The 23,750-nt window shown below is 40.5% G+C and overlaps 1 protein-coding gene across 4 annotated transcripts in view; it reads right to left on the reverse strand.

The window, feature by feature from the left end:
- ZBTB8A (zinc finger and BTB domain containing 8A) overlaps window positions 1-23,750 on the reverse strand; it is a 65,295-nt gene that overhangs the window by 29,568 nt on the left and 11,977 nt on the right. For 3 of the 4 annotated variants that reach the window (XM_032360787.1, XM_032360785.1, XM_032360786.1), the window contains one exon: window positions 23,611-23,714. The exons of the other annotated variant lie outside the window; for it this stretch is intronic. The gene's annotated coding sequence lies outside the window, so the exon portion shown is untranslated. The remainder of the gene's footprint in view (window positions 1-23,610; window positions 23,715-23,750) is intronic. 4 annotated transcript variants of the gene reach the window in all.

Here is a 23,750-nt window from a genome sequence, read left to right on the forward strand (position 1 = left end):
ACAAACTTCCCCTCCCTACCAGCATAAACTAAAACCCATACTACATCTCTAGGGGATAAGCAGAGACTAATGCCAGCAGCAAAGGCTTCAAAGATGTTAGTGTGGTGATTTCCATCACTTCTGCACTTAATTCACCATTTGGCCTCTGTAGAAGGTGAATGGGTCTCGGAGGCTGACTGTAGATTACAGTGTCCTTAATCAATGAGTAATTCTAACTGTAGCTGTTTCCCAGAGGTGATCTTTCCACTGGAACAAATCAACATAGTAACCAGCACCTGGAAGACAGCCATTGATGTGGAGAGATGTTTTTGTCTTGATATGGATTAGCAAGAAGCACGACCAGCAGTTTGCTTTTACCTGCCAGGGGCATCACACTTGATGATACCATGCCAACTAGACACAATGAGAAGAACACAGCCACTGTCCTTGATACCTTAGTAAGACAAATGCATGACTGAAGGTAGGTGACAAAGACCATGAAGGTTGAGGGTCCTGCCTCCTTGTAGAAAGGTTTAGGGGTCATATGGTCTGGGATGAATTAGGATTAGTCCATGATAAGGTAAAAGACAAACTGTTGTACTTTATGCTACCCATCAAGAAAAACAAGTTGTAGGAATCTTCTGGTTTGGGAGCAACACTATACCGCATATAGGTTCTACTTCAACCTTTATACTGAGTAACTCATAAGATGGTGAGTTATTTTTAAAAGATTTTCTTTATTTATTTGACAGAGAGAGAGTGCGCAAACACAAGTAGGCAGAGAGGCAGGCAGAGGGAGAAGGAGAAGCAGGCTCTCTGCTGAGTAGAGATCCCAACACGGGGCTCGATCCCAGGATCCTGGGATCGTGAACTGAGCTGAAGGCAGATGCTTATCTGACGGAGCCACCCAGGTGCCCAAGATGGCAAATTTTAACTGTGGCCAGAGCAAGAAAAGATTCTGCACAAGGTCCAGGCTATAGTGGAGGGTGCTCTGCTATGTAGGCCTTAAGACACATCAACTCCAGTGGTGTTAGAGGTTTGTGGGGAACAGGGATGCTGTATGGAGCCTATGACCAACCCCAACAGGGGAATCATAGCCCTTAGAATTTGAGAGAAAATACGATAGTTCTTGTATTAGTTAGGGCTCTCTGGAGAAACAGAACCAATAGAATACATATATGATTTATTACAAGGAATTGGCTCAAATGATTCTGGAGGGTAATAAATCGAAAAATCTGCAGTTGGCAAGCAGGAGACCCAGGGGAGCTGACGGTGTGGTTCCAGTCCAAGACTAAAGGCCTGAGAACCAGGAGAGCCAATGGGGTGAGTCCAGTTTCAAGGCTGTCAGGCTGGAGACCCAGGGAGAGTCAGTGTTTCAGTTTGAGTCCAAAGGCAGGGAAAAACCAATGTGCAAGCTCAAGGTAGTCAGGTAGGAGGAAATACTCTCTTACTTGGGGGAGGATCAGCCTTTTGTTCCATGCAGGCCTTCAGCTGATTGGATGAGGCTCACCCACATTAGGGAGAGTAATCTGCTTTACCATAAATTTAAATGGTAAATGCATTTGAAATCATTCCCACAGAAATTAAGAGGTGGAAGCTTTTTCACCTTTACTTCTAGTAACCCACTGACAGAATTTTTGCCTTCTCTCTCCCCCAAGGTTTTGACTCCCAAGATAGGAACACTTCCAGCAGGGAATCATCACATGATTCCATTAAAAAAACTTTTTTACGGGGGGAAGGGCAGAAGGAGAGAGAGAGAGAGAGAGAGACACTCTTAAGTAGGCTCCATGCCCAGTGCAAGCCTGACATGGAGCTCCATTTCATAACCCTGAGATCATGACCCAAACAGAAATCAAGAGTCAGACACTTAACTGACTGAGCCACCTAGGGGTCCTGATTCCATTAAATTTGATTATGACTGACCTAAAAGAGGAATTAACATCTCCCATTTTGGGAGAGGGTGAGGCCACCTTTTTTTGTACTAAGGATAGTTACATAATGTAAAGCAGACTCATAAATATTGGGGGCGGGGGCCCTAGATGGTAAGTCGGTTGGGGCTGTAACTCTTGGTTTCAGCTCAGGGGGTGGTCTCAGAGTTGTGAGATCAAGCCCCACACCAGACTCCATGCTCAGCGAGGAGTCTGCTTGAGGCGCGCGTGCACATACACACACACTCTCTCTCTCTCAAAATAAATAAATCTTTAGAATAAAAAGTTTTAAACATGGGAAGACTGGTAGACACAGATGCCAAGTTGCCCAGAGACAACATTTACATGTTGTCTCTCCACTCAACACTGGTCATGCTCTACTCTCTACTGATGGAAATGGAATTCTACAAACAACATTTCCTAGGCTTCCTTCCTTGCAGCTGGCTTCCTTTTCGAGTCTGTCAAAAGGAAGCACCAATAGGAAGTCAGTCAAAGAAAAAGAAGTTTGTTGCCTGGGGCAGTGGAAATGCAGCAGTTGCTGCTGGCTGCTGGCTGCTGGCTGTTGGGTATAGTGGCGTAGGGGTCGGTGATTCCGGACTCCACGGCCTTTCTACTCTTTGAACTTTCCATCTCTGATAGAAGTGGCAGGTCCTTGGGAGATCCAGACCTGACCGTGACAGCAGCTCAAATGCACAGCGGCCAGCACAGACCTGTGGGCTTCAGGTCAGGGGCACGGCAGCTTCTGATGTGTTAAGAATCCTTCTTGCTCTCCCTGGGCCCTCTTTTCCATTTTGCTGTTCTAGCCCTTCTCAGACTTTCAGAACCGATTTCATACATTCAGTTACCTCTCTTTGAAATACCCAGAGTGGTTTCTGTTTTCCTGAGTAGACCCTGACTGATAACATTTCTAGGACCAAAAATAGATAAATCGGCTGTCTAAGAAAAGGATCTATCTTGAGACTCGCCCTTCTGGGCAAATGACATACAATCTTTCCTCTCAGCATCTCTCTTACCTTTTCTTTCTTAGAAATAGAAACAATCGTAGCCAACTAGAAACTGCACTTATTTTTGTCCTTAACTTCTTTAAGCAGAACTTTAAACACACAACAAGGCAGAGGAGGTCATATACGGAATGCTTGCGTATTTACTACCCAGCTTTAATGCCAATCAGTTTTGATAATTTTCTGTCTTTTCTTGGCCTCCACTTTTTTCCCCCCAGAATATTTAAAAATCAGATCACAGGCATTAAGTCACGTCACTCATAACCTTCCAGGGTACTTCTACATGACCCTCCTTCTGTTTCTATTATTACACTCGGACCTCTGTCGTCGTCATGGACAGAGCATCCTTTTCTTTTTCGCAGCATGGAATTCCTGTTTTTCTTTTGGGATCTGCCTTCCACAGCTTGGTAGTGCTGCTTATTCCTTGGTCTTGCTGAGCTCATGGGCACACGGACCAGAGTGATCAGTCTGAGACCAGAGTGATCAGTCTGAGACCTCCTTCAGGGTGTATCATGGAGAACGAAGCTCTCACTACATGAGAGCTTAAGAAACATAAAAGACTAGAACTATAAAAAGGTACCTTCGACAAGGGATTAACCCACCTAACAGTGATGTTAACACAGAGGAAAGCCAGACAAAACTGTTCTAGAGAGTCCTGATGACATTAGCCTAATTCCTGGACCCAGCAGCGCCTAGAGCCAATGCTCGTTCTAGATTTGTAGTTACAAGAGTCAATACATTTCCTTTTCTTTTTTCTTTTTTTAAAAGATTTTATTTATTGTTTTTGACAGAGAGAGACACAGTGAGAGAGGGAACAGAAGCAGGGGGAGTGGGAGAGGGAGAAGCAGGCTTCCCACTGAGTAGGGAGCACAATGCGGGGCTTAATCCCAGGACCCTGGGATCATGACCTGAGCCGAAGGCAGACACTTAACAAATGAGCCACCCAGGCGCCTCATATTTCCTTCTCTGTTGAAATTTTAGTTTCTATAATGTGTGACCAAGAGTCATTTATTTCTAATTTGTGCCACTCTCCAAGGCTGCACCTGTAGCCCATTCGAGAATACTCTTTTTAGCGGAGAGAACACATTTTCATAAATGGGAACATTAATTTAATGTCCTCAGTGCAATTCAGGTTATCCTATCACTGGAGCATGGTCTCTGGTGCAGCTCTGTTGCAGCTGTCTTTTTCCTTCAGATCCCCTGAAGTCCTAGCATGCCTGCGGGCCAAGTTTCCTTCAGTTTTGTTCACGTACACAGTCGTGAATCATTTCTTTGCAGGCTACAATAACTTTAGGGTAATTTCCATGATGTCAGAAGTCTTCCACCAGTCTCGAATTAACAGCTGACAAGTCTTTTGAAGGTGTTTCCCTGGCTCAAGCCACTGTAAAATATCCACTTTCTTTTTTTTTTTTTTTTCCACTTTCTTTTTTTTTAAGGTTGTATTTACTTATTTGTCAAAGAGAGAGAGCACAAGCAGGGAGGGCGGTAGACGTAAGGAGAAGGAGGGAGCCTGGAGGAGGACTCCAGGCCAGGATGTGGGATCACGACCTGAGCCGAAGGCAGATGCTTAACCGACTGAGCCACCCAGGCACCCCTAAAGTACCCATTTTAAAATCCAAAGTAAAATTTCTGTTCAATACTCTTACAGTAATTTTAGCCTTAAAACCTGCATACCTGTGATAAGTCATTACGGGCAAAACCATTTAGCAGAACACGTAACAACGATAGAAGGGGAAACCATGACCTAGGAACACAGATTAGTGCAGCCTCTCAAACTCAGGAACACACCGGCTGCTAAATCAGCTCTCATCGGTGCGAACTGTATTGAACTGGCTGGGCAGTTCTTTTAAGAATGCATTAACTACAATTCAGTACTGCATCAAATTTACAAATATAAACATATTTAGAGCAAAGAGCACTCTAATTAATTAATGTTCAAGGGGCTGTTTCTATAATGAAGTTTCTTCCATGTTTAATGTAATCCAGAGTCTGGCTAATAGTGGGCTTCAAAATTCCTTCAAAATCCAGAAATTATTATATAAAAAAGACTGAATCATGTGGTCAGAGATTGGGGCCTTCATATTCTCATCCTGTGCCCAAAGACCCAGACTTCTCTGTGTACTTGCACGTCACCAGAGCACAGACAAACAAGGACACTATGCTAACAGAAGGAGAACATTCTCAGGGCTATGCCATACCCCTGCCAAAACAAGACACCCGGGAATACTGCTAGAGAAGCATCAAATCAATATCCAATTTTTTACTATCATATCCTGTCAGCTAAAATCTAATACTTCCTCTGTTCTCCTCTGAAACATGGTCATGGGTTACGACTTTACAATTTTTTGCTATTATAAATGATGCTGCAACAAACACCCTTGCACACAGATCTTTGAGCACTTGTGAGATAACTTGATTCCTAGAAGTGGAGTTGCTGAGTGGGTACAGATTACCTTCCCAAAACATTATATCAGTTTATATCTTCACCAGTACCATTTGACAGTGTCTTTTCCTCCAACGCTTACATTAATTCGCAATGGTATCTCTTTAAAGTGCTTTCCCATCTACCTTTAGGGAAAAATACCAGGAAAGTATCAATATTATTATTTAATACTGTCCTGGATGTACTAGTCCATGAATTAGGCAAGATTATTAAGTATAAAATACAAATATTGGAAACGATGAAATAGTTACTGCTATTGGCTATAGGTGATATTATGTATCTTTAAAATGCAAAAGTAGGGGCACCTGGGTGATCAGTCAGTTGGGTGTCTGACTTGATCACAGCTCAGGTCTTGATCTGGGGGTCTTGAGTTCAAGCCCCACATTGGGCTCCACGCTGGGCACGGAGCCTACTTTTAAAAAAAATTGCAAAAATCAAATTGGAAAACTATTTTCCAAAGTAAAATTCTTGGGCTTTTGCTATGCTGGAATAACTGGTACTAGACTTGGCATTCTGCTATAAACAATTTGAAAACTGAATAAAATACATGAAAAAACTGTTTTTAGACAATAAAAAACAGAAAGAGTAGGGTGATGATCTCTGAGACTCAAAGGAAGTTAGTCAGTCACTTTGGCTTTCTAGATTGTATACTGGAAGTTGAAATCAAAAGGGACTGAACATGGGCGTCAGGCTGGCTCAGTCCATGGAGAATGTGACTCTTAATCTCAGGGTTGTGAGTTCAAGGTCCAGGTTCGGTGTGGAGCCTATTAAAAAAAAGCGGAAGTGGGGGACAGGGGCTGAGTTCACCATGGCTGAGGTACCTGGAAGTTGTAGGGTAAAGTACTGGATGAGATAACTACACAGGCAATGGGATCAATAAATCTGTAGAGGAGTATTCTAAGTCTGTCCTAAACACTAACCTGTACATATAGTGTGAAACTCCGAGTCTGAGTAAACAAAAGTGTAAGCATTAGAATTCCCAGAGCTTACAGAGAGTTAAGAGACAATTAAGTTTTGACCAGCTAGAGTGAGAATTCTTCACTGAACATCTAAGGCATTAAATAGAGAAAGTAAAACAGTAACACTTAAGTAGAAGGACTAACTAACTCAACAGTAAAGATCATTCTAGAACTGTCCCCCAAACTAAAAAACAGGCCGTAAATCATCAAGCTGATCCCTTAGCAACTTAACTAGCAAGTAAAGCAAAAATTCAAGGTCTTTAAAGGCATGAAACTGGGGCGCCTGGGTGGCTTAGGCATTAAGCGTCTGCCTTCCGCTCAGGTCATGATCCAGGGTCCTGGGATTGAGCTCCACATCAGGCTCCCTGCTCAGCAGGAAGCCTGCTTCTCCCTCTCCCTCTGCCCCTGCTTGTGTTCCCTCTCTCACTGTCTCTCTCTGTTAAATAAATAAATAGATAAAATCTTTAAAAAATAAAATAAAATAAAGGCACAAAATTCAGACACTCAAAAACACATGTTTACCTTGCCCATCATCCCATCAAAAAGTACTAGACACGTGAAAAATAAAAGTCATGCTAGAATCAGAAGAAAAATTAGTCAATAGATCCGGAAATGAATGCTAGACCAAGCAAAGACATAAAAACAGTTATTATACATACATTCAAAATTTAAAGAAAAACATGAAGAATATAGAGAAAGAGAAGATATTAAAAACAAGTAAAATTCCTAGAAACAAAAATACAACAGTGGAAATTTAAAACTCACTAAATGGGCTTAATAACAGCAGGTTACGAACTACAGAAGAATAATCCATGCGTGCGAAGATATAGCGCTGGATTATTTCATGTAAAACAAAAAAGAATGATTTTTTTTTTAAGATTTTATTTATCTATTTGACAGAGAGAGATCACAAGTAGGCAGAGAGGCAGGCAGAGTGAGAGGGGAGAAGCAGGCTCGCCGCTGAGCAGAGAGCCCAATGTGGGGCTCGATCCCAGGACCCTGGGACCATGACCCAAGCCGAAGGCAGAGGCTTTAATCCACTGAGCCACCCAGGCGCCCCAAAAAAGAATGATTTAAAAAATGAACAGAGCCTTAGTGACATGTAGGACGATATTAAATGTTCTAATATGTTTGTAATTGAGGTTCTGGAAAAGACAGAAGCAGAAAAAGCACTTGAAGAAAAGATGAGACACAGAACTACATTATACATCAGAGGTTTGCAAACTTTTGCTGTAAAAGGCAAGGTAGTAAATATTTTAGGTTTTACAGGCTAATGGTCTCGTTGCACAACTCAACTCTGCCACTGTAGCACAAAATATACCATAAACAATACGTAAATGAATGGCTGAGATTTTACTTATGAAAGCAGGCAGGGATCCAGACTTGACCTGAAGACTGTACTTTGCCCGTTCCTGCTATACAAGAACTGGTGTGATATGTGATGAGTGATAAATGTACACTGTGATGAGGGAAATGCATGTTGTAACCCCTAGAGCAACAACTAAACGTAAAAAAAAGAGTTTAAGCTAATAAGCCAACAGTGGAGATAAAGTGGAGAATATAAAAATCACTCAATAGTCTTTTTTGAGGCAGGATAAGGAAAAGGCAGGAAAAGAGTGGGAAAGGAAAAAAAAGAGATGACATTAAAAAAAAAAACAAATCCAGGAAGATGGTACATATAAATCCAACTATATTGATAATTATATTAAATGCAAATATGCACAATTCCACTTAAAAAGATTATCAGACTGGATGAAAAATGACCAAATATATGCTCTACAAGAAATCCACTTTAAATACAAAGATACAGATATTACAAGTAAATAAACATAAAAAGGATACCATGAAAACACTACTTGTAAGAGAGATGGATGGCAGATGGCCAACAGACACATGAAAAAGTGCTCCACATCACTCGGCATCAGGGAAATACAAATCAAAACCACAATGAGGTATCACCTCACACCAGTCAGAATGGCTAAAATTAACAAGTCAGGAAATGACAGATGCTGGCGAGGATGTGGAGAAAGGGGAACCTTCCTACACTGTTGGTAGAAATGCAAGCTGGTGCAACCACTATGGAAAACAGCTTGGAGGTTCCTCAAGATGTTGAAAATAGAACTACCCTATGACCCAGCAATTGCACTACTGGGTGTTTATCCTAAAGATACAAACGTAGTGATCCAAAGGGGCATGTGCACCCGAATGTTTATAGCAGCAATGTCTACAATAGTCAAACTATGGAAAGAACCTAGATGTCCATCAAAGAAGATGTGGTATATATACAGAATCGAATACTATGCAGCCATCAAAAGAAATGAAATCTTGCCATTTGCGATGACGTGGATGGAACTAGAGGGTATCATGCTTTGCAAAATAAGTCAATCGGAGAAAGACAACTATCATTTGATCTCCCTGATATGAGGAAGTAGAGATGCAACATGGGGGGTTAAGGGGGTAGGAGAAGAATGAATGAAACAAGATGGGATTGGGAGGGAGACAAACCATAAGTGACTCTTAATCTCACAAAACAAACTGAGGGTTGCTGGGTGGAGGGGGTTTGGGAGAGGGGGGTGGGGTTATGGACATTGGGGAGGATATGTGCTTTGGTGAGTGCTGTGAAGTGTGTAAACCTGGCGATTCACAGACCTGTACCCCTGGGGATAAAAATACATTATATGTTTATAAAAAATAAAAATAAATAAAAATTAAAAATTAAAAAAAAGAGAGAGATGGATGATTATATTAATATCAAAGTAGGCTCAAGCCAATACCAGAGCTAAAAAGATTTTATAGTTCTAAAAGTATTAATTCACTGAGAAAATAGAACCAAAAGTATCTATGTATCTAATAATAGAGGTTCAAAATACAAAAAGCAAAAACTGGCAGAAGTGAAGAGAAATACAATAAATTTATATTTATTGTTGTATATTTCAACATTCCTCAGTAATTGATAGAGGGAATAGATGGAAAAATCGATGTGTATAAAACACTTGACAAACACTATCAATCAGCTTGACCAAACTGATGTTTATAGAGCAGTTTACACAACAGCAGCAAAATATACATTCTTTTTAAGTGTATTTAAAACATTTACCAAGATAGACTATAGGCTGGCCATAAAACAACTTTTTATTTAAAGGATTGCAGTCACATAAAGTATATTCTCTGACTATATGGAATTAAATTAGATATCAATAGCACATGGAAATCCCCCAAAATTTGGAAACTGAAGATTAAACTTCTAAATAACCAATGTATAAAAGAAATCACAAGCAATATTAGAAAGTGTTTTGAACGGCATGAAACAATATATCAAAATTTGTTGTTTTCAGTTAAAGCAGTGTTTAGGGGGAAATGTATAGTTTCAAATGCTTATATTAAAAAAGAAAAAAGGGGACACCTGAGTGGCTCAGTTGGTTCAGTGTCTGCCTTTGGCTCAGGTCATGATCCCGGGGTCCTGGGATCAAGTCCTGCATTGGGCTCCCTGCTTGGTGTGGAGTCTGCTTCTCCCTCTCCCTCTACCACCCACAGCCCCTGCTTGTGCGTGCACGGTCTCTCTCTCTCTGTCAAATAAATGAATAAAATCTTTAAAAATAAATAAATAAATAAAATTTTAAAAAAGAGAAAAAAAAGTTCTAAAACTCAGTGAGTTAAATTTCTACATAAGAGGCTAGAAAATAGAGATCAAATATACCCAACATAAGGAAAAGGAAGAAAATAAATAAAGACAAGATCAGAAATAAATGAAATAGAAACTGAGCAAATGAGAGAAGAAAATCAATGAAAGCAAAAGCTAGTTCTCTATAACAATAAACTGATCAATAGCAATAAAACTGATATGAATATCAATGAAATTTATCAGCCTCTAGCTTGGCCAATTAACAAAAAAGAGAGAGAGAGAGAGAGAGAGAGAGAGAGAAATGCAAAATTACCAATATCAGGAATAAAAGAGGGAAACATCATTACAGATCCTACAGACATTAAAAAAAACCCAAAATATTATGAAAAACTCTTCATCAGTAATTCAACAATTCAGACAAAATGACCCCTTTTTAAAAAGATTTTATTTACCTATTTGGCAGGCGAGAATTCTACCACTGAACCACCAATGCTACCTATTTGACAGAGAGAGACACAGAGAGAATGGGAACACAAGCAGGGGGAGTGGGAGAGGGAGAAGCAGGCTCCACACTGAACAGGGAGCCCAACATGGGGCTCAATCCCAGGACACTGGGACCATGATGTTTAGGCAGATGCTTAATGACTGAGCCACCCAGGCACCCCAATACTTTTTCTGAGAGAGGGAAGGGAGGACTGAGAAGGGGAGAGAGAGAGAGAGAGAGAGAGAGAGAATATTAAGCAGGTTATACCCAGCACAGAGCCTGACATAGGACTCAAGTCTCACAACCCTGAGAACATGACCTGAGCCAAAATCAAGTAGAACACTTAACTGACTGAGCCACCCAGGGACCCTGAAATGAACCCATTTCTTAAGATATATAAATGGTCAAAACTGATACAAGAAAAAATTAAAAGTCTGAACAGCCATATATCAATTAAAGAAACTGAACATATAATAATAAAGAAATTGAAAATATAATTTTAAAATCTGCCCACAAGGGATGCCTGGGTGGCTCAGTTGGTTAAGCGGCTGCCGTCGGCTCAGGTCATGATCCCAGCATCCTGGGATCGAGTCCCACATCGGGCTCCTTGCTTGGCGGGGAGCCTGCTTCTCCCTCTGCCTCTGCCTACCACTTTGTCTGCCTGTGCTCGCGTGCTCTCTCTCTCTAACAAATAAATAAATAAAATTTAAAATAAAAATAAAAATAAAATAAAATCTGCCCACAAAAAAGACTCCAGGCCCCAGTGGCTTCAATGTTAAGTTATATTAGATATTTAAGGAAGACATAATACACATCCCATACAAACACTCAAGAAATAGGGAAGGAGGAAAACTTCCCAACTCTTTTTATGAGGCCAGTATACTTGTACCTAAACCAAAGACACTCTAAGAAAAGAAAATTACAAAATAATATCCTTTGTAAACACAGACACAAAAAATGTATAATATTATATTAGTAAATCAAATATATAAAAAGGCAACAACTAAGTTTAATTCCAGGACGGCAAGATAGTTTAATCACTGAAAATCAATCTGCGCATTAACCATGTTAACAGAATAAATAAGAAAAAAAAAAGATTATCAATAGATGCAGAGGAGTGCCTGGGTGGGTCAGTTGGTTAAGTGTCTGCCTTTAGCTCAGGTCATGATCTCAGGGTCCTGGGATCGAGCCTCACAACAGATTCCCTGCTCACTGAGGGGTCTGCTTCTCCCTTGCCCTCCGCTCCTTCCCCGCCCATGCATGTGCATGCACTCTCTCTTTCAAATGAATAAATAAAAATCCTTAAAAAAAAATCAACAGATGCTGAAAAAGTATTTGAAAAATTAAACTTAGGTTCATTAAAAACATACGCATTTATGATAAAAACTCTAGCAAAATAGGAGTAGAAGGGAACTGGTAAAGAGTACAAAAAGCAAAAGACTGATTGCTTTCCCCTCCAAGATAGGGAACAGGGCAAAGATCTGTGTTCTCACCACTTGTATTCAACATTGACCTGGGTCTTGGTCAATGTAATAAGAAATGAAAAATAAATAAAAGCGAGTGAAAAGGAAGAAAAAAAGTCTGTCACTGTTTACTCACTGTACAAATAAGTAAATCCCAAGAGAAATCATATACATAAAAAATCCCCAGAGATCTACAGAGACTCTCCTAGAACTAATAACTGAATTTAACAAGGTCACAAGATATAGGGTCAACATATAAAAATTAATTCTACTTGTGTCAATTAATAGTGAATAATTAGAAAATGAAATAAAAAAACAACACATTCATAAAAACATTAAGAAACATGAAACACTGGGCGCCTGGGTGGCTCCATTGTTAAGCAGCTGCCTTAGGTTCAGGTCATGATCCCAGGGTCCTGTGATTGAGGCCCACATCTGGCTCCCTGCTCGGCGGGATGTCTGCTTCTCCCTCTCCCGCTCCCCCTGCTTGTGTTCCCTCTCCCTCTGTCAAATAAATAAATAAAATCTTAAAAAAAAAAAAAAACTTAAAAAAAAAAACACTAAGGGATCGAATTACTAAAATATATTCAAACTCTGTATACTGAAAACCACAAAATGGCTGAGAGAAATGTCAAAGATCCAAATAAATGGAGAGACAGGCCATATACATGAATCAGAAGACCAAACAGTTAATATGTCAATTCTATTCAGATTAACCAATGAAATCCCATGTAATCTCAATCAAAATCCAAAAAGCTTCTTTTTGTAGAAATTACCAAGCTGATTCTAAAATTTATAGGATATGAAACGGACCTAGAATAGTCAAAACAATGTTCAAAAGAATAAAAAGGGACCTACCTGTCTTACAAGGTTTTAAGATTTAATATAACTACAGTGACCAAGACAGTACAGTATTTTTTAAAAGATTATTTATTTATTTATTTTAGAGATGGGGGAGGGAAGGAGCAGAGGGAGAGAGACAAGCAGATTCCATGCTGAGTGCAGAGCCCTATTTGGGGCTCGATCCTACAACCTTGAGATCATGACCTGAGCCGAAATCAAGAGTAGGATGCTCAACCAACTGAGCCACCCAGGCTCCCTGACCAGTGCAGTATTAATATTAGGATAGACACGTAGATCAATGGATAGAAGAGTCCAGAAATAAACACACATGGGAATGCAAGCTGGTGCAGTCACTCTGGAAAACAGTATGGAGTTTCCTCAAGAAGTTAAAAATAGAACTACAGTATGACTTGGCAATTGCACTCCGGGGTATTTACCCCTAAGATACAAACACAGTGACCCAAAGAGGCACGTGCACTCCAATGTTTATAGCAGCAATGTCCACAACAGCCAAACTATGGGAAGGGCCTAGATGTCCATCAAAAGATGAATGGATAAAGATGATGTGGTGTATATAGATACAGTGGAATACTAAGCAGCCATCAAAAAGCACAAAATCTTGCCACTTGCAGCGACAGGGGTGGAAGTAGAGGGTATTATGCTAAGCGAAGTAAGTCAATCAGAGAAAGAATTATCATAGGCTCTCACTGTTATGTAGAATCTGAGACACAAGGCAGAGGATCATAGGGGAAGAGAGGAAAAAATGAAATAAGATGAAACTAGAGAGGGAGACAAACCATAAGAGACTCCAGATCTCAGGAAACAAAATGAGGGTTGCTGCAGTGGAGGGGGTGTGGGGGATGGGGTGGGGGGGTAATGGGCACTGGGGAGGGTATGTGTTGTGATGAAAACTGTGAATTGTATAAGACCGATGAATCACAGACCTGTACTCCTGAAACACGTAATATATGTTAATTTTTAAAAAGCAAGGGAAAAAAAACCCTAGAAATAAACACACAAATATATTATCAATTTTATCAAAATTTTAAAAAGGTGCCACAATAACTCAACATGGGCATACTAATATTTTCAAACAAATGGTGCCAGAACAACTGGGTATCCATTATGGGGAAAAAAATGAACGTTGACCCTTACTTTACACTGCAGACAAATTTTAAACTCAAAATGAATCACAAAACTAAATGCAAAAGTTAAATTTCTAGAAGAAAACATAGGAGAAAATCTTTAAGACATTGGGGTGGGCAAAGATTTCTTTCTTTCTTTTTTTTCTTTCTTTTTTTTGAGAGAGAAAGGGAATGTGTGAGCAGGGGGAGGGGCAGTGGGAGAGGGAGAGAGAGTCTCAAGCAGGATCCACCCTCAGTGCAGAGCCTGAGGTGGGGATCAATCCCACGACCCTGAGATCATGACCTGAGCTGAAATCAAGAGTTGGTTGCATAACCAACTGAACCACCCAGGTACCCCTCATTTTTAAAAAATTTATTTATTTATTTGAGAGAGAAAGAAAAAAAAATCTTTTTAAAAGATTTATTTATTTGTTTGTTTGTTTGTTTGTTTATTTGAGGTGGTCAGGGACAGAGGGAGAGATAGAGAGACAGTCCCAAAGAGATTCCACACTCAGCGCAGAACCTGAGGCAGGGCTCAATCTCATGACCTTGAGATCACATCCTGAGCTGAACCAAGAGTCTGAAGCTTAAAAGACTGTGCCACACACACTCCTTCTTTTTTTTTATTAAGTTTATATATTTTAGTAGTCTTTACATCCAACGTGGGGCTTCAAACCCCAAGATCAAGAGAGACACACTCTTCCAACTAAGCCAGAGAGGCATCCCTAGACAAAGATTTCTTAGCACACAGGAAGCATGGGCCATAAAGAAAAATTTGTCGAATTTTGCACTTTGAATGATACTATTAAGGAAATGAGAAGCCAAGCCATGAATTAGAATATAGTGTTTGTAATACATGTATCTGACAAAAAACTTCTACTCAGAATATGTAGACATCAAACAATTCAACAATAGGGCAAACTATATGACATTGGCGAATAATTTGAACAGACGGTTCCCAAAAGAAGATATACAAATTAACACATGAAAAGATGCTTAACATCTTTTTTTTTTTTTTTTGAGGGGTGGGGCTTGCATGGGCACAAGCACAGGCCCAAGCATGGAGAGGAGGGGCAGAGAGAGAATCTTAAGCAGGCTTCATGCCCAGGGCAGAGCTTGACCAGAGGCTTAACTGTATGACCCTGAGATCACAATCTGAGCCCAAATTAAGTCCCACACTTAACCCAACTTTGCCACCCAGGTGTCCCTAATAGCATTCTTCATACACTTCATACAGAAGATGAAAATTAAAACCACAATTAAATGTCATTACACACAGGGGCACCTGGGAGGCTCAGTTGGTTAAGCCTCTGATCCTGATTTCAGTTCAGGTCATGATCTCAGGGTTGTGGGATTGAGCCCTGCCTTGGGTTCTACTCTCTCTCTCTCTCTCAAATAAATAAAATCTTTTTTTTTTTTTTTTAAGCCATTGCACATATACTATAATGGCTAAAACTATAAAGATGGACAGGATCAAGTGCTGACAAGAATGTAGAGAAACCGCTTCTCACCACTGTCAGTGGGAATATGAAATGAGACAATCTGGAAAACTGTTGAGCAGTTCTAATAAAGTTATACCTGCTTTTGAACCAACTATTTCATTCCTAAGTATTTACCCAAGAGAAACGAACACATACGCCCACAAAGAGACCTGCACAAGAATTTTCACAGCAGCTTCATTCACACTAGCCCCAAACTGGAAAGAAAATGTCCATCAGCTGGTGAATAGCTACGCGGCGGTACATCCCTACCATGGAACAGTACTGAGCGATACAAAGGAACAAACCTCGGATACACACAATGACCTGACGGAATCTCCAAAGTGTCAGCCTCAACAAAAGAAGCCAGGCACAAAGGACTACATACTGGGAGATCCCCATTATAAGAAATTCTAGAACAGGCGAGACTAATCCAGAGTGACAAAAGTAGGAGATTAATAGTTGCCTGGGGTTGCGAGTGAGACAGATAGGAGGTTTTAACTACAAAAAGGCGTAAGGGGGGAAAAAAGACAGGAGGGAAATTTTGGGTGATGGAAATGTTCTATATCTTACTTATGGTGACTGTTACACACGAATATATGTCAAAACCCATTGAATTGTACACTTCAAATGTACTTAATTCAAAAGCTGAATTAAGTAAAAACTCTCAGAAACAAAAGAATCTGGAAAGACAGCCACTTATAAAATTAATACGCAAAAATAAATAGGTAGGTAGCAGATACAACGGAAGATCCCTTTCACAAAAATAGTTGAAACGAAATATTTTAATAAGCACAGGAAGTAGACAACAAAAATGGCAAAACCCTACTGAGGATCATAAAAGAACACCTGAGGGGCGCCTGGGTGGCTCGGTGGGTTAAGCCGCTGCCTTCGGCTCAGGTCATGATCTCAGGGTCCTGGGATCGAGTCCCGCATCGGGTTCTCTGCTCAGCAGGGAGCCTGCTTCCTCCTCTCTCTCTCTGCCTGCCTCTCTGCCTACTTGTAATCTCTCTGTCAAATAAATAAATAAAATCTTAAAAAAAAAAATAAAAAATAAAAGAACACCTGAGTAGACAGACCTCCTGTATTAACTTCTGGTTGGTCCAGAGAGATCTACTCAAACCTAAGTCAGAGCATGGCATTCCTCTCTTCAAAACCACCACTTGGAAAGGAATCCGAAATCTTAACCCTGGTCCAGAAAGGTTGGAATATCTCCCTTCCTCCCACTAGATACAAGTCTTCGCTTCAGGGTCATGTTTTCAGAGGTTATCTTGACAAGCCCATCTGCAGCGGGGAGGAGTGTCCCTATATCACTACAGCTCACTACAGCTCACTGGCTAGTGTCAGAGAAACTATGTCCTACGAGGCATGGTTTCAAAACTGGGGGAAAGGATTCAAAGGAGATATGAGATTTGTCTTCCAAGACTGAAGGGCAGTTATGAAGAAGAAGCAGAATTCTTTTTTTTTTTTTTTTTTAAGATTTCATCCATTTATTCGACAGAGAGAGATCACAAGTAGGCAGAGAGGCAGGCAGAGAGAGAGGAGGAAGCAGGCTCCCTGCGGAGCAGAGAGCCCGATGCAGGACTCGATCCCAGGACCCTGAGATCATGACCCGAGTCGAATGCAGCGGCTTAACCCACTGAGCCACCCAGGTGCCCAGAAGCAGAATTCTTCTTTCAGTTGCTCCAACAGACAAGTCGTCTGGACACGATCACTAGCTTGTAAGCCCCCAGAGAGCAAGGACTCTGGTTTGCTCACCTCCGAGGCCCTAGCACAGAGCAGAATGTCTGGCACACAGCGCTCAATCAGTATTTACTGAACGGACGTTCAGAGTGGTTCCAAAAAGCAAAGCGGACCAACGTATGGGACTTCAGAAGCCAGACTAGTCTAAAGAACATTTTAAAAAAATATTTCATTTATTTATTTGACAGAGAGAGAGATCACAAGCAGGCAGAGAGGCAGGCCCGGAGAGGGGGAAGCAGGCTCCCTGCCAAGCAGAGAGCCCGATGCAGGCAGGGCTTGATCTCAGGACCCTGAGATCACAACCTGAGCCGAAGGCAGAAGGCAGAGGCTTTAACCCACTGAGCCACCCAGGCGCCCCAAGAACAGCTTGAGAACTTAATGGAATTTTTTGAGCTCAGGTGTCCCCATCTAGCGCTTTCATACCTCCATGCAGGCAACTGAGGTTTGCTAAGTATTAAGTCAGCAGTATCATTCTGCTTGTCTCAATCCATTAGTGGGTCACAACTAGGCTTTAAAGAACACAAAATGGAATTTAAAATAATAGAGCTTCCTGCAAGGAGTAAGAATTCTTTTATGAATTTTTTCCTTCAGACACATTAACATGCAGAATCACAAATACGTGTGTACTGGGTCATGATGTAAAATACATTTCTTACTGCGGTCTTTGGTAAAACAAATTGAGAAGTACCGGGTTCAGCTGTTCAACAGAATTTGCCCCCTCGCAGGGGAATGAGTCCTCTATTTCTGTTGTATCGGAGATGGAATTTTACTGATTTAGGATGAATGCACTTGGGGAGAGGTAGGACTGCATGATTTCAGGAATTTATATTTTTTTCTTTATATTCATCCTTTTTCAAGGTGATTACCTATCTTTTCAAAAGCAATCCCAAGTAGTTTTAAATAAAATATATATACAATGTTTTTAAAAATAGAAATTAGAAATTTAAAATGGAGGTGAGATATTTCTGTACTTTTGCATTTAACACCATTTGTCCTGGAACGCAAGCCAAAACCATAAAAACAGGGAAACAAATAATTTCTATAGTGCTCACATCATTTCCCCAGTAAAAATGAGCATTTTTCTGGCTTGTAGGAGGAATTTGTCATATGAATCCTTATACGAGGATGCTAAATGTCATTAGAGAGAATATGTGAACTAATACAATAAACTTCCTAACGGGTCTCCTTGCCTTTTGTCTTTCTCCCTTCAGTCCACCCTGAAGTATGTTACTTTCCTGGATTCTGCTGCTTAAAAATTTTTAATAGCTTCTTCCTGCCTACTGGATAAAGTCCCTGTTTGTATGAATGGATTTTTTTTTTTTTTTTTATTTAACAGACAGAGATCACAAGTAGGCTGAGAGGCAGGTAGAAAGAGGGGGGAAGCAGGCTCCCTGCAGAGCAAAGGGCCCGATGTGGGGCTCGATCCCAGGACCCTGAGATCATGACCTGAGCTGAAGGCAGAGGCTTTAATTCACTGAGCCACCCAGGCGCCCCTGTAATGAATGGATTTAATCCTCTCTGGGACCCTGCTTCTGCCAACCTCTCCTCGCTCATCTCCTACACCTATCTTGCCTCCCGTCCTCAGGCTACATGGCAGTTCCCGGGCACACAGTACCCTTCATGCCGCCAACTTTTTTGTCCATATTGTTCGTATGCTACAGTAAAACCATCCCTCTGGATCCGAGATGCCCTTGCCCCTCCTTCAGAGTCAGCTCAAACAGCACCTCCCTTGGGAAGCTTTCCTGGGCTGATGTTAACTCCGATTTCCTGTATACTGTACCATACACATGTACGTTGTGACAAGTGCTGGACTGCATCTGTCTCTTGTAACGTATGTTTCCCTGTGACACTGGAACATCCATACAAGTAGAGACTACGTCTAGATGTACGCCTGGCTTTAGTTTAATGTTTGTTATGTCTGAGGCGCTTGATCAGTATCCTCACCGGTGTCCTTACTGAACTAACAAAGGTTCTTTCTTTCTTTCTTTCTTTCTTTTTTAAAGATTCTATTTATTTATTTGACAGAGATCACAAGTAGGCAGAAGAGGCAGGCAGAGGGAGAGGGAGAAGCAGGTTCCCTGCTGAGCAGAGAGCCCAGTGCGGGGCTCGATCCCAGGACCCTGGGATCATGACCTGAGCCAAAGGCAGAGGCTTTAACCCACTGAGCCACTCAGGCACCCCTAACAAAGGTTTTTTAATGACTTTCCCTGTATGTTGCCTCCAAAGTCAAGGACAGCCTCTAATGGATTTAATGAAAATATTACAATGCAAACTAATAATAAGCTTTAGTACCTTGTTCTTTGGAATTTGATCTTGACATGGAGCTTGAGCTGATCAGCCATCAATCTTTCTTGCACCTCCACTATACTCTGCATAACATTACTGTGACATCTAGAACACTAATTTGTGTATCTGTCTTTTCCTGCAAATTCTTTGAAGGCAGGGAGGGGCATACTCATTTTCTTTTTTTAATCTGTATTTTATGGTACAGAGTCTGGTCTATAATTTGGTCTCAATAAAAGCTTGTTGGTGATAAAATATGTTCATTTCAGTCTAAAACCCAGCATCTGAATAGAACATTCCAGTAAAGTCAGCAACAGAACAAGGATGCCCACTAATATCACTATTAACCCTGTTCTAAAGGCATTAGCTAAGGCAATTAACTTGAGAAAGAAACTACAAAAAGGACTGCTGGAAAGTAGGAGGTAAAATTATCATCATTTGCAGGTAATATGATTGTATACCTGGAAAATGCAAGAGATTCAAAAGCAAAACGACCACAAACAAGAAGCAGGGGAAAGAGGTTATAAAATGAGTATTAGAAATCAGTAACTTTCATATATACAAAAAAAAAAAACCACCCCACATTAGATAAGAGGTACATGGAATAAAAGATTCCTGTTTACAATAGCACCAAAATTATAAAATACCTGGGAATAAATTTAACAAGAAGTGCATAAGACTCATAAGAAGAAAACTAAGAGACATAAGAGGAGACTATGGAAAGCTAAGACTTTTGAACTAAAAAATTCGACATACTGGGTGTTAGTTCTTCCTAAAATATATTAAAATAACATGGCCATAACAAAAACACCAGCAGGTTATTTTAAGATCAATACAAGTTGCTGCTAAAGTTTTATGGAAAAATAAATAAGAATAGCTAGTTGAATTATGAAAAAGAAGAACAAATAGGGCAACAGGGTGGCTCAGTGGGTTAAGTCTCTGTCTTCAGCTCAGGTCATGATCTCAGGGTCCTGGGATCTAGCCCCACACTGGGCTTTCTGCTCAGCAGGGAGCCTGCTTCCCACCCCCCCACCCCCCTCCCCGCCGTCTGCCTCTCTGCCTACTTGTGATCTCTCTCTCTCTTTGTCAAATAAATAAATAAAAAGAAGAAGAACAAAGAGAAGGAATTAGCACCAACATCTATTTAATTATACTTCCTCATTAATTAAAACCGTGATGCTGGTGATAAAGAAAAAGGCCAGTGGAGTATATTTGAAAATCCAGACATAAGCTCCAGTATCGGTGGGAATTTAATATATGATGAACTTGTGGTGAAAAAAATGAGCAGTTTAATAAGTGGCACTGAGGCAATTTTAGCTTTCTAGAAAAAAATAAATTAAGCTGGATTTACACTTCCCATCTCATACCAGGATAAATTCCATATGGATGGATCAAAGATTGGAAGTGTGAACAAAAAGCCATAGAAGTTCTAAGAGGAAATATGGGAGACGATAAACTCAGAGTGAGAAGGGCTTAGGACTCAAAATGCAGAAGCCATAAAATAAAAGGTTGATACACTTGATTACATAAAGATGAAATAAAATCCTGCATGGGCAAAACATACCAGAAGCAAAGGCAAAAGACATAGGACAACATGGCAAAAAAGTCTATCAGAGAAAAGGGTCACCTCCGCTGAGCTTCTAAGAAACTGGCAAGTCAGAAAACAATAACCCTAAGACAAAATGAGACAAAGGACAGTTCCCAGGAAAAGAAACACAAATGTACCTTATCATATGGAAAGTATGATTAACCTTGGTTATAAAAATATAAATGCACATTAAAACCACACTGATGGATCATTTTCCCCTCTCAAGGCAGCAAAAAATCCAAAAATATGATAATATTGATAAGAACAGGGAAAACAGGGGCACCTGGGTGGCTCTATTGGTTGGGCATCCAAATCGTGGTTTCCACTCAGGATACAGTCTCATGGGTCATGATATCATGGGTTGTGAGATCAAGCCCCGCATGGGACTTCACACTCAGTGTGGGGTCTGTTTTGGATTCTTTTTCTCCCTCTCCCTCTGCCCCTCCCCCCCCAACTCATGTGCTCTCTCTAAAATAAAAAATAAATAAATAAAATCTTAAAAAAAAAAAAAGAATGTGGGAAAACAGGTACCCTCAATCATTACTGGTAGGAATATAAATTGATACAACCCCATGGGGTCAAATTTGCAATAGCTCTCAAAATTACAAATGCATATATTTTCTGACCAAGCAATTTCACTTCTGGGAATTTATCCTACAGGTTCGCTGGTACATGATCAGAATGACACATGTACGAGGTTATTCACTGAAGAACTGTTTGTGATAGTGAACGGTCGGAAAAAAGTCCATGACTGGGGTATAGTTATATGGAAAGATGGCAATGATACGTAGTTAAGTTTTTTAGAAAGCAAACAATAGAGTATGTGCATATATACATATACGTATACGTGTATGTATATACATGTATACGTATATACATATATGTGTATATCTATATACACATATTCTATATATAAACATATATATGTCTGTGTGTGCACACACACATATAAACACACACATATATATCTGTGTGTGTGTATATTATGTATATATATACACACATATGCAAGGGAAAAAAAATCAGAAACTTTGAACCAGATTAACAAGAAACAACAGTGGTTGTGAGCTGGAAGTGAGCTTCAGGAGGCAGGAAAAAAGAATGGGATGGGGACTTTGCATGGTATACTTTTAAATATTTTGAGATCTGAATAATAAAAGTATATTCAAAAATAAAAATTTTTTAGAGTTTGTCAAACAAGTGGGTACAATATTAATGAGTCTCACAGTTAGATCGAGGCTGTAATTCAAGATTAAGACATGTTAGAAGCAGCCAGAATAATGATATTCTGTGTCTTTACTTAAGTCAAGATTCATGCGCTAAATGAACAAGTGACAAATTAACACTCCATCATGCAAAGTCAAGAGGTTGTATTTCTTGGGGGAGAGAAAGAGAGACAAGGAACCCAGCCACTTGCAGGTAAATGAACAGCTACTCTATTTGCAACTGTCGGTCTGGTTAATGGCGTCAATGCCATGAGGAGAGCAGGAATGGGAAGGAAGGAAAAGATGCAAAATACCTGAATGGGAAAATAAATCCATGGGTCTTGATGGCTGATGGAAAAATTCTACTACATATGTTCAGAAAGCCTCACAGCAGTCACCCAGATACTCTGTAATTTATTTAATTTGCCAGATTGTACTAGAGGGTACCACAACCTGTCACTGGCTGTGGAAGGCTAGAAGGCTATAAAGAGAACGCAGTGATTTGTAAAGCCTAGGTGTTTGGTGGTATCACTAACAGAAATTAGGAAGTCGGGAGGAAGGGCTGGTTTAGGGGGAAAGGAATGGCTTTGGTTTTAAGTTTGGTTTTAAGTACTTCGGTTTTGAGTGGGAAATCAGGTAGCAAGGGCCACTGGAAATGCTGATCCGAAGCTCAGGGGTAAGTTGGACCTGAAGACAGAGAAGTAGAAGATATTTGCCAAGACAGATGGAGGGGCTCACCGGAAGCAGAGGCAGAGATGAGAACCTAGCGACTGCCCTCGACTGTGGCGTGAGATGGGGACGAGGAGCCAGTTCTACAGAGACTTACGGGGAGAAACGGGAGAGCCTGGTGACCATTAGCCAAGGTGGGAAGTTTCAAGAAGCAGTGAAGGGATCAACTCAATGAGAAAAAGGGCCACAGACCATAATAAAAGCAGCAATATATATTGTCTTTAATCTTCACACATGGCAACCTATCAGGTAGGTGCCACTATTGTCCCCATTGGACAGAGAAGGATATTAACCAAGACAGTGACTCCAAAGCCGCAGGACCTAACTGCTAAGCCGTCCTGCACAGCTGTCGGGGCAAGGGCCAGGAGACCTGACACTGGTTCTACCACTCAATTAGCTCTATGTCCACAGACTTCACCTTTACCTTCCCAGGCTGCGTTTCCTTCTCTACAAATTGAGGCTACTGGTCTAGATCATCTCTAGCTCTTACGTCAGATGAGTCTTTGATTAAGGTAGGATGGAGGAGATACACCCACAAGGGAGGCAATGAATTAAAAATTGAGCAATAAGTGAACAGGGAGACCTGGCCAAGAAAACCAGAACATTGAGTGTTTTATATAGTAACTGTTCAAGCAACAAATCCATACTCTGATTATATAAAACCTATAATTGCAAAACTCGACTTTCTCTCCATATATTTAAGATAGGTATAATATCAAGAATTAAAATGGCTCATACCTGAAAATTTATGAACGCTGCTCTTGAAACCCTGCTAAGTCAATTGAGTGGAGTAAAAAAGGGAAGATTCCAAGTCAAACACACTCTGTATATGAAGGGTTGTCCTGTAGAGAAAGCAAATAGCTGTTTATAATGTACTT

The sequence above is a fragment of the Mustela erminea genome, chromosome 10 (genome assembly GCF_009829155.1).
Source record: "Mustela erminea isolate mMusErm1 chromosome 10, mMusErm1.Pri, whole genome shotgun sequence".
Lineage (NCBI taxonomy): Eukaryota > Metazoa > Chordata > Mammalia > Carnivora > Mustelidae > Mustela > Mustela erminea.